We start from the raw sequence: 11698 nt of genomic DNA, 5'->3' as shown, positions 1-11698 counted from the left end.
AGTTTCTAGTCTTAATCCCTGCACCAAACTGGCTCTCTTGTGATCCTAAATATCACACAAATTGCTTATCTCTTAACAATATGCTCAGCTGTCTCTTTGCTGGAAATCAAGATGATTAACTAATTTTGGAATGATTCTATATAACTTTAATTTAAAATGCTGTGTGTGACTCACAAGTTTCATCAGACATGTTTAAAATTAGTTACATGTGTTTTTTTTATATTACATACCTTAAGAGATGATTAATCTAAAATGAAAGTAGGAGTTTCTGCTCAATCCATAGAGAATTCAAGGTGAAGGTCTGCTACAGTTTATCCAAGTAATTTTAAATTATACAGCTATGTAGTACGTCGTGTTCAAAGGGAAACATTTGGGACACTGACATCTATACCTTAACATAGATGCCTTTCATTTATTCACAATTTATGTATAAAATATTCACATTGCCTTACAACAGGCAATGGCGACAAACTGAAAACAGGTGGGCCGGATGTATCCCACACAGGCCATGCCCACCCAAGCTCCACGAATGGGGGAAATGTTGTGAAATGTCATGTGACAGCAATATGATGCAGCAAGTTTGACACCTGTTCCTTAAAAGATTCTCTGCAATTCACAAGGACAACAGCAACAATCCAATGCGACAATACATTTATAGAAATATAATAATATGACAATATTTACACATCTAGGCATCATTTATTTCCTTCTAATTAGGGCCATTGGGTTTTAGAATAGCCATGATTTACTAGGTTAAAAATGGGAGCTATCCTTACCTGAGAGGTGTGAATCCTACTTTTAAGTCCCCTCCTACTCGTACTTCTCATTAGATGGGAACCAGGAGGCACTCTGTTCACTAGGACTAGTCAGGAAGAATCTGTTCAGGTTAGGCAAAATCATCTACCCTTGTTTTAGGGATTGGCACCAGCAACTCAGTTGTTAAGCAAAGTGATTTCTAAGTGAAAAATCACATGAATGTGTATGATTTTACTTCCCCTTGCGTTACAGCATCAGGAGGATTTAACCCCAAATAAGGAAGGTTTCTGGAACTTGTTTCATGAGGATGCCTGCTAAAAAAGCAAATCTTATAGTCCTTTTCCCCCCACTCCCTTACCCTTCGAAATCTCACCTAGTCCCTGGGATACTTAACAAGAAGATAATTGAGGTTGCATTTATTGGAGAGGAAATTATTGCAAGAGTTTAGTAAGCAGGCACATACACATTGGATACACATCAAATCTGTTAGGGTCAGCTGGTTGCCTAGTTGATCCTCCATAAGCTGCTTAAGAAGAAATTAAAACCCTTTAATATGAAACTGATTAGGGTCTTGTCAATTTCAGGCAATACCTGGTACCTGGATGGAAGTTTATAATCAACTGTAATTAAGATCACTGAACTGAGCTTATTAAATTGCCTTTAGCACACAAAGTGATACCTTGTTTAAGCAATTTTTCCACCCTGACAAGGAAAAAGGAGGGGGAAAAACTGGGTACAGGGCAATATGTGTACCAACTGATTGTAATGTTGAACATGTGACTCAGGAAGAGATGCTACAAGGATCATAAATGTGGACCTTGATGGTAAGCTTACATTTTCATCACCAGTGTAACTGCAAATGGTTGCCGTCTGAGGCAGTTGCTAAACCAAGGCACTCTGTACCGGTCCTGTCACAATCCCTGAAAAGATGCCTTTAGTTAAGGTATTCTCGACAACTGTTACGTATGCACTCATCCGTGCTGTGAATCATCTTCTCCATTTGAATCTTAAGAGCTGCACAGCCTTACTAAATGTAGTTGAGCATTTCATAAGAACTTTCCTGCTTGCATAACTGCTTGATCACAATTGGCTGGATCACGCACCATGCTAAGTCAAAGTTAAGCGAGCCATGCTTCCTCCTACCTGAAAATACGAAGACAAATGCTTTCAAGAATAAAAGAAAATGATTGAGGCTGTTGCATTAGAACTTCTGCTGAATAATAGAACAGTGGGAGTAATTCAACATTATCAAATACACTTGATCTTGGTTTTTAATTTTGGGCTTATTTTTTGAACTTTAGAACATTTTGATTTTTAACATTCAGCACTTTTTTGTGCAACCTAATGTAGTGCAAGGAAAACATAGCAACTACTATTTTCATCATTTCAGTATAATGTACATATCCAAATCCACAGTGTGTGTGTATGCAAAACATTGCAAATGAAAGACCACCTGTCTTCATCTATTCAGCTAGAAAGTTGTGATAGTCATAAAGCTTATATGCCAAACCTGTGGTCATGTGACCATGGGAGCGCAGCATGCCCATTTACGGTGCTTGGGGGGGGGTGCATTACGGACCATAAATCACTCCTTCCATGGCCATGTTAACTTTGAATGGTCATTAAATGACTGGTCACAAGTCAAGGATTACCTGCAATGTATTTGTGAAAACTGTTAAGTGGGGTGTGTGCTTTAAAAAGGCATCCACCAACATAAAGTAAAATAAAAGATATATTTTAGGCTAACATTGGAGGGGTGAGGGGTGTTGATTCATGATATCATTGGAGAGAGAGGCATGGAAAACAGGCCGATTTTGTGGAGGGAATTGACATTTTAGAGTGACTCTACAAAACATAGGAACCTATTTTGCTCATTATCATCTCCCCATCCAGCTCCACAAAAGACTGAAAGCTGGGCTTTAGGATTCCTTAACATTGCAAAAAAAATAATAATGGGAAAGGATGGGGCACAGTGGTCACAACTTACTCTATCCATTTATGGCTTATGATCAAGCATCATAATTTGGGAACAAGGATCTGACTTTTACTTTAAGTAAAAAAAGTAAAAAAAAATAAGGATATACGGTGCCCCTCTAGGTGGTATCGGCAAGTATTTTGATGCCAGTGGGTGCCATATTGTACCCCGGGCCCCCCCCCCCTCCCCCCCGCCCCCCCTTCCCCCCCCCGCCGGCGCCCCCCATTAAAAAAACAACCCCCCCCCCCCCCCCCCAATGTTATCTCAACAAACCCCCCCCCCCTCCGGGCGGGCCCCCAAAAACCCCCCCCCCCCCCCCCCCCCCCCCCCCACCAAAAACCTCCCCCCCCCCCCCCCCCCCCCCCCTCTAGCTGACTGACTGCTAGTATGTGTGCGCCACTTCTGAATCTAAGACTGCACATTGTCAACATCGTACCATGAATTGATTTGTCTTCCATAAACAACTTATGAAACAGACTGACCATGAACTGCTACCTAAATTCAGGACAGGGGTGGGTACCCTCAATTTACATGGAGCCTCCATTTTCATCAATAAAAATACCTTTTTACTTTGCTCCTAAAATTTCAAGCTAAAATTTTCAGTTCAACTCATTCCAGTAACATTATTATACATTGGCCATGTCCTTTGTGACCTTCAACAATGAAAAAAAGTTATAATGTGTTCTCCCACCTCACCCCCAAGTCTTCCTGCCTATGTTTTGGAGAGTTACAACTGTTAAGTGAAAAATGGTGCGTGCCAATGTCATTATAAATGTAAACCATGAAAGAAGCTCAATTGCCTCTGATAATATAAGCAAGCCATGAGCCGAGACATTATTTCAATAAAACAGACACCATGCTGTGCAAAGAATTTCCCAGAAAGACAGCAAACAATTTACAGTAATGAGTTGACTCCTAACACTAGCAAGCAATGGTGACTAAACAATTTAATCGAGTTTTTGTCTGGATGCCATCTTCATTTTTCTCCCAAATGGAAAAATGCCAAATTTATTCACTCTTATAAGCAGCAGTTTTGCACAACACTTGATTTAAAACAATCTTCCAAACAAAATGACAAATGTATTTATAAAACTGACTTTTTTAAAAAAAAGATCTACATTTCGTCTAACTTGCTGCATGCTAAATTTCAAACTAGGACTTAGCCATGGGTTCTTTCTAATTTAGAAGTATTTTTTCTTAGTTTGGATAAAGAAACATAGATTAGGGTAAGCTTTCCTCCCTGCTGAAAGGGATTTGCATGTGGCTGAAGGGAGATTGGGGAGGGAGCTCAGAAATTGGCAAGGGAGCTCAGATTGTGGAGGGAGTAAAAAGGAGATGAGGGCAAAAAAAAAAAAAAATGGCCCCAAAGGGATTGGCCTATCCCACTTGTTCCATTAGAACAAGACTATTTCAGATCCTGTCTACCAAAGAATTTCAGTTAGCAGGGCCTAGGAATAGAACCATTTCTGCTGTGGCCCCCAGCCTCCGGAACATTCTCCCCACACCCCGGAGGTGAGGTCATCTCCCACACTCCTGACCTTCCGGAAGAGCCTTAAAACCAGGGGTGGGCTGCTGGGGGTTTGCAGGAGTTTGGAAGAGCCCGTAGCTAAGATTCTGTGCAGTTCAGAGAACCCCCAAATCCCACTCCTGGCTGGCCCCATCCACCCCGCCCCTCCCAGGGGTCCCCACGTGGTCCATTTTGGATGCAGGTAAGTGCAGGGCGCACACAGGAAGGGCAAAAAACGGGCCTCCTGGAAGTTCAAGAAGACCGGAAATGGGCCCGTTTCTGGCTTCCAGAGAGCCTCCAGATCCCGGGGAGGCTGTTTTTGCCTTCCCGGAGGCTTGAGGAAAGCCGCCAGAGCCCAGGGAGGGCAAAAACACTCCCCCCCCCGTGATGGTGCAGGAGGCCAACTAGTCCATGCCCACGCAGCAACTGGGCAGAGAACACTTTGCTAAATTTTCTGAAGCCCACCCCTAACCCTAACCCTAACCCTGCTTAAAACCCAGATCTGCCAGCTGACCTGAGCTCCAAAAGGGACACTCAGTATTGGGGTTGGCTGACGGTAAATAAACGATCCCCACCTCGTTTATCTAATTTGCCCTCTTGGTTTTTAATCTTTATGTAATATTCCTTAATTTTTAATCATTTTGTATTGTTTTTTTTTTATTATGCTGTAAGAGTGATGAAACAGTGAGATGGATGGCATATAAATTTAATAAATGAATAGACACGTTCAGTGTGCCAGGCAAAGAGCCAATGCACAGCTGCCAAAGTGCTCCTCAGACTCTAGAAACTTCTGGCCACCAATCATTTTATAGTTCCTGGAGCCACCCAAGAGTGACCAAACATTGACATGCTTGGCATTTTCTGGTACGGAATGTGAGTATCCATGTCAAGAATGACCAGTGCTCCCATCCTCTTTGTCTTGTGACATTTGCTCAAACCCTAAGGCAGGGATCCCCAACCTTTTCGACGCCGCGGCCCGGTACCGGCGTCAACTGGGCGCCGCCATCTTTTTATGACGAAAAAGCGCTTCTGGTGAGCTTTCTACCCGGAAAAGCTCACCGGAAGCGCTTTTTTAAAAAGATGGCGGCGCCCAGCAACCAGCGGCCCGGTAAGGCTTGTTCCGCGGCCCGGTACCGGTCCGCGGACCGGCGGTTGGGGACCCCTGCCCTAAGGTACCCTTGAGCATCAGAAATTGTGTGCTACTCTTTTAGGGGGGATGAGGCAAAAAGAGAGCTGGCCCTTTTTAAAAAAACTTCTTTGTGAACACTCCCAATAAAAAGTCCAGTATCCAGACCAACATTTGACCTGGCTGAGAGTTACATGAATAATTCACATTTTTTGTCATTTATGTAAATGAGAACATAAATCAAATACGGGAAAACTAATTTGATTTAATCTGTCAATTTGCATTTTAATAAACATTGACTCTGGATAATTTCTTTTTCTCTCTGTATGAAGCAGCTGAAGCAAAATAGGTCATCTCTACTGAAGTACTACAATTCATTTGAGGCAAATCATCCAGCAGAGCACAGAGATTTCTCCTGACTTTCAGAAAACCAGTAGCATTTAAAGAGGGCATTAACTATGGAAATTTGACTTATCTAATTGAAGCCAATTATACCTTACAACAGCTGTTGAAGCCAAACATTTTAGGAAGTCATAAATAATTTGTTTCTAATTTAATATAATGTTTAAACGAAGTCAATGCTTTAAGACATCCAGCTCTTGCTTATCAATGGAGACCGAGTGGAGCAAGCGGCCAGTTTTAAGTTTCTGGGTGTTACCCTAAAAGAGGACCTGACCTGGGGTGCCCACATTGCAGCCTTGGTCAAAAGGACCCAGCAGAGATTATACTACCTGAGACTTCTCAGAAAACAACAACTGAATGAAAAACTAATGGTGATCTTCTACTGCTGCACCATAGAGAGCATTTTAACATACTGCACCTCTGTATGGTTTGCCAATTGCACAGTGGCAGATAGGAAAGCATTCCAGAGGGTTAATGTCATTGCCCAGAAGATCATTGGTTGCCCTCACCCCTCTTTGGAAGAGCTTTATACCTCCTGCTGCCTTAAGAAAGTTCAAAACATTCTCAAAGATCCATCTCATCCTGGGAACCCTTTTTTTGAACTATTACCATCTGGCAGACGGTACAGAAAATTAAAAACAAGGACAAATAGGCTGAAAAACAGCTTCTATCCCAGGGCAGTAGCTCTTTTGAATTCTATTTTATTTTATTTATTTATTTGATTTGCCAATTGTTTACAAGATAATAAGTATAAGTGTATACATAGTTGTGAATACATGAAATGGGTACATATAAGAAAAATTAAAGGAAGAATAAGAGAAACAATAGGACAGGGACGGTAGGCACGTTGGTGCGCTTATGCACGCCCCCTCCAGACCTCTTAGGAAAGGGGTGAGGTCAATAGTAGACAGTCTAAGGTTAAAGTTTTTGGGGTTTGGGGAAGAAACTACAGAGTCGGGTAGAGTATTCCAGACATTGACCACTCTATTGCTGAAGTCGTATTTCCTGTAATCAAGTTTGGTGCGGTTAACTTTGAGTTTGTATCTATTGTGTGCTCTTGTGTTGTTATGGTTGAAGCTGAAGTATTCATTGACAGGTAGGACATTGCAATGTATGTTTTTATATACCATGCTTAAATCAGACTGAAGACGGCGTAATTCAAGGTTTTCTAGTTCTAGAATTTCAAGTCTGGTGGCATAAGGTATTCTACAACGAGTAGAGGAGTGGAGAACTCTTCTTGTGAAATATTTCTGGACTTTCTCAATTGTGCTAATATCAGATACGTAATGTGGGTTCCAGACTGATGAACTGTATTCGAGTATTGGTCTAGCAAATGTTTTGTATGCTCTGGTTAGTAGTGTGATATTACCAGAGAAAAAGCTACGTAGGATTAGGTTAACAACTCTTAATGCCTTTTTGGCTATGTAGTTGCAGTGGGCTCTAGCACTTAGATCATTTCTGCTGTATAGTGCAGTGTTGGTGTGGTGTCGGGGGTTTCCAGTTCAATGTGAAGGATGTGTGTTTGTGTTTATTTTCATGCTCATGGTCATGGTCATGATGTGCACTGAAGATGGTGTTTGATTTCGTTGTATGAGGTGCAATGACAATAAAGTAAACTAAAACTAAATCCATATTTATTGTTGCTTCTGATTTACTTAGTGGGATAGCTGAACTGGATTGTATGGCTTCATTTGATTCCTGGCCCTATTCTTGGTTGATGTCTCCCATCAGTGCTTCTAACTCAGACATGTACAGCCTTAAGTATGGTTCCTGATCTCTTCCAAAAGTTGCTGTGAATTATATTGTTATTGTGAATGACAGGAGGAGCAGTAATATTAAAATACAATGCAGTCATCCGATTGAGATGCATCAATTTGGTGCAGTGGTTAAAGAAATAAACCAGAAGATGATCTTAGACCCAAAGCCAGACCCAAAACCTTGGACCAGTCACTCAATTTCAGCCCTAGGAAGTGGGCAATATTCTGTTTCCCCGAAAATATGACCTACCCTGAAAGTAAGTCCTAGCTTGATTTTTACACATGCGCCCAATATAAGCCTTACCCCCCAAATAAGCCCTAATTAAGATCCCGCCCACTCCAAAGTGCACAGGTAAAAATTAAGCTGGGGGGGGGGGGGGTAGGGTGTGTGGAGCTGTCCTCCTTATCTTTGGACAGTTGTAGCCAGGCCTCACACACCCCGATACCTGCCTTGCCAGCCCATTTCTTCTGCAGCCAGCAAGGCTGGCAAGGCTTTCCTGAAGGCCTCTGTAGCCGATAACAAAACTCCAGATCGATCCAGAGCTCTGTTATCAGCTGCAGAGGCCTTAAGGAAAGCCTTGCCAGTTGTAGAAGAAGGAGTTCCTGAAGGCCTCTGACGGCGAAAAGGAAGCCGAGGGCGATGCGCGCAAGTGAGGTTAGTCAGTGGATGACATTCCCCGAAAATAAGACCTGGTGCCTTTTTTGGTGGTTAAAAAAAATATAAGACAGGGCAGCAACTTCCCAAAAAAATGACCAAGAAAACTGAAGGGACTTGTCTGGTTCCTATCAGGAGTTTAAACTTTGGAGTAAGATGCTTCCCCTGCACCAACGGCTATGTCCAACCCTTGGCTTAAAGAAATTGTCAGCTTAGGGAGAAGTCTGCCAGTTTCAAATGTGGAGAACCACAAAAGGGAAAATGCTACCTTTTGTGAATTGCCCAGAGGCATTTGGCTCATTAGCTTCAGGAAGGATGGTAGCCTCACTTCCCTTCCAACCAGGGAATTTGTAGATGTTGGACTCCAACACACGTTGGCTATATATATATATATATATATATATATATATATATATATATATATATATATATATATATATATATATATATATATATATATATATATATATCCGCTTTGCGCGCCCGGTCAGGAGTCCTGCCTCGCCGCTTTCTCGTGGGAATATCGCTTGGCTTCGGACGGCGGCGGCATCTATCCTTGCCGTGGAAATTGCCGGCGACGGTTCCTGCTACCTCCCACCCCCACCCTCCCGCTAAGCGTGCAGCATCTACCGCACCATAAATATCGTGGAGAAGCGAAAGATAAAGATCAAGCCAGCCCGGAGACAGCCCAGAGGCGCAAAGGATCAAAGCAAGAACAAAGGCAAGCGGGCGAAGGCCGGGAGTGGAGGGGGACGCCATTTTAACCGGGACGAGCCTCGCAGACAAAGAAGAATCCAAGCGGCGGATCCGCGTAAAAGCAAGGCTCGTTCTTGCAAGGGATCCGCTGTAAATCCAAGTTAGAATTTTCTGTCCCGAAGTTGGTTGGGAGACGACGGGCAGTGAGGGAGGGAAAAATTCGGAGGAGACACCGCTGCCACTACCACTGCTACCGCTTCGCTCCGGAGAGAGAAGGAGGAAAGCCCGAGGAGCGCCAGAAGGAGGAAAGCCCGAGGAGCGCCGGCCGGGTGAATCGCTCCCTGAGCGAGAACGCTCCAAACGTGGCTTTTTCCCCAACTTTGAGAGTTTTCCCTCAACTGCTGAGTGAGAACACTGTGTTACAACTTCCTGTTTACAGAGTAATAGCGATCTGCTATTCAAAAAGCGATAAATTCCTCTCATCAGCTGCTAGTAAAACAATCAACCCGTTCCTTGCAGACTCCTAATACTACCTCATTACCTCAAAACTTACAACTTTTCTACCTCATCACCTATATCAACGATTAGATAATCAATTTCTATAAAATATTTTATTAATGGTTTTATTAATTTATTGTTTTTAATTGATTAGTGTGATTAGAGTGTTTAGTGCAAACAGTGTGATTACTGACTAGATTAAAATATCAAAATTCATGTAATTTAATTGAATAACAAAATCATTGATTTAGTGAATTTAAATGAACAGTGTGATTAATAATTAGTGTAATTAATTGATTAGTGATTAGAGTAATTAATTGATCAGGCTGATTGTTGCTCAGGAATATTATCTGACTTGAGAGATTACTACAATTGATTGTTTGATATTGTTTGATGTAATATTGGCTATATAGATTACCCAAAATTGTTCCTTTAATTAATTCAATCAACGTACTATTTTACCAATCCTACCATGCCAAAAAGTAAATCCTACGTCAAACCACAACCTAAAGAGAAGATAATCCCCACCAATGAACCACAAGACTCCTGCACATGCCTTAAATGCTACAAAAATCTAAAGGATAATAAATACTCCATCATATGTTCTCTGTGTAAAGAATACACTCATCATGACTGCTTGGGATTACCTGAGCAAATGATTAAATACCTAGAATCATCCAATGAGTATCCATATTTCTGCAAATCATGCATACCCAAACTGGATCTGTCTGAAAGAGATGATACCATCGAAACCATTGAAACATCCCCAATCATCGAAACCATTAAAACATCCCTCAACACCATAGTAGCATCCCTGGATGCCGTAAAAGAAAGAATAACCAACCTTGAAAAAAAAGACACAACGCAAAAACCTGAACATCAAATAGCTACAAACCACATCTCCACCCATCAACCACAATCCAATCCAAAACCCAATCCACAAATAAACACAACCCAGACAAATATTGATATCCCAATCCTCATCAGAGAAGCTGTTGAGCGTGAACGGAAACGTCCAAACGCCATCTTATTTGGACTAGAAGACATCAATGTCAATGATGACATCACAACTGTCCGAAACATCATCAGAGATTATCAAGCATCAACCATCTCCGCTGATGAAATACTTGACATTTCCGCATCGACCGAGAGCTCAAAAATAGAGACGGCTCTGTGGCCCCACGCTTGTGCAGGGTCATTTGCAAAACGAATCAAGCAAACGTAAATTCATTTATACTATAAACTCACTCGCCAAAAACAACACCAACCACAAGAACCTCCGTTGCCGCCCTGACCTAACCATACAGCAACGTGCCGCTCCCGTGTACTCCGCTCGAACTCAAAAACCGTCTAGACAATGGAGAGAAGGACCTGTACATTGACTACCATGCTGACTGTATCAAAAGTAAGCCACGCAACCCAATTCTCAACTTTTACCCTCAACCACAACCCTACCTCAACCCATCCACCATCACCCAAGACTAGGCACGCGCGCCCCAACTACCTCAATTCTAACTACTGCCGGACTTAAATGCAAACTACTCAATACAAGAAGCCTCGTGAATAAAATACCTGAATTTCTCATCCTCCTTAATACGGCTAACTTGACATTATATTTGTCTGTGAAACATGGCTCAATGCATCTCTCCCGACTCCATTACCACAGTAAGAGACTATCATGTTTACCGATCAGATCGTGAAAATCGTCGAGGAGGTGGTGTTGCTATATTCTATAAAAAATCCTTACATCTAAAAATATCCAAGTTACCCAGGAGCTTGCCCTTCCTGAAACCATCATCTGTGAACTATCCTTAAATATCACAATTCGATTCTTACTATGTTACAGAGCACCTGATTATGACATCGAACATGTAAACAAGCTAAATACATTACTAACATGGGCTACATCCTGCCCATACCCTTTTATCTTTCTTGGAGATTTCAATCTACCTCATATCGACTGGACCCTAAATAATTGTACAACTGAAACCATACACACAACCTTCTACAATGCTATTACAAATCTGGGACTGGAACAACTAGTAACCAACAACACTAGACTAAACAACTGCCTCGATCTCATCTTCTGCAATAGTTTGAATTTAATTTACGGAATACAAACTAAAGAACCCTTTTCCAGCAGTGACCACAATATGATTGACTTTTGTCTCAACATACGTCCACACAAAACTCACCTCAATGATGTAATCCCCAATTATAACTTCAAAAAGGCAACTATGATCTTATAGACAACGACCTCTCATCCCTTGATTGGCAATCTCTATTCTCTGGATGCAATACCGTTGAAGACCATTACAACATATTC

This window comes from Notechis scutatus, chromosome 5, assembly GCF_049901735.1.
Source record: "Notechis scutatus isolate UNSWTSFEM ecotype Mainland chromosome 5, rNotScu1.2, whole genome shotgun sequence".
NCBI classification, from domain to species: domain Eukaryota; kingdom Metazoa; phylum Chordata; class Lepidosauria; order Squamata; family Elapidae; genus Notechis; species Notechis scutatus.
This window is presented reverse-complemented; position numbering follows the sequence as displayed.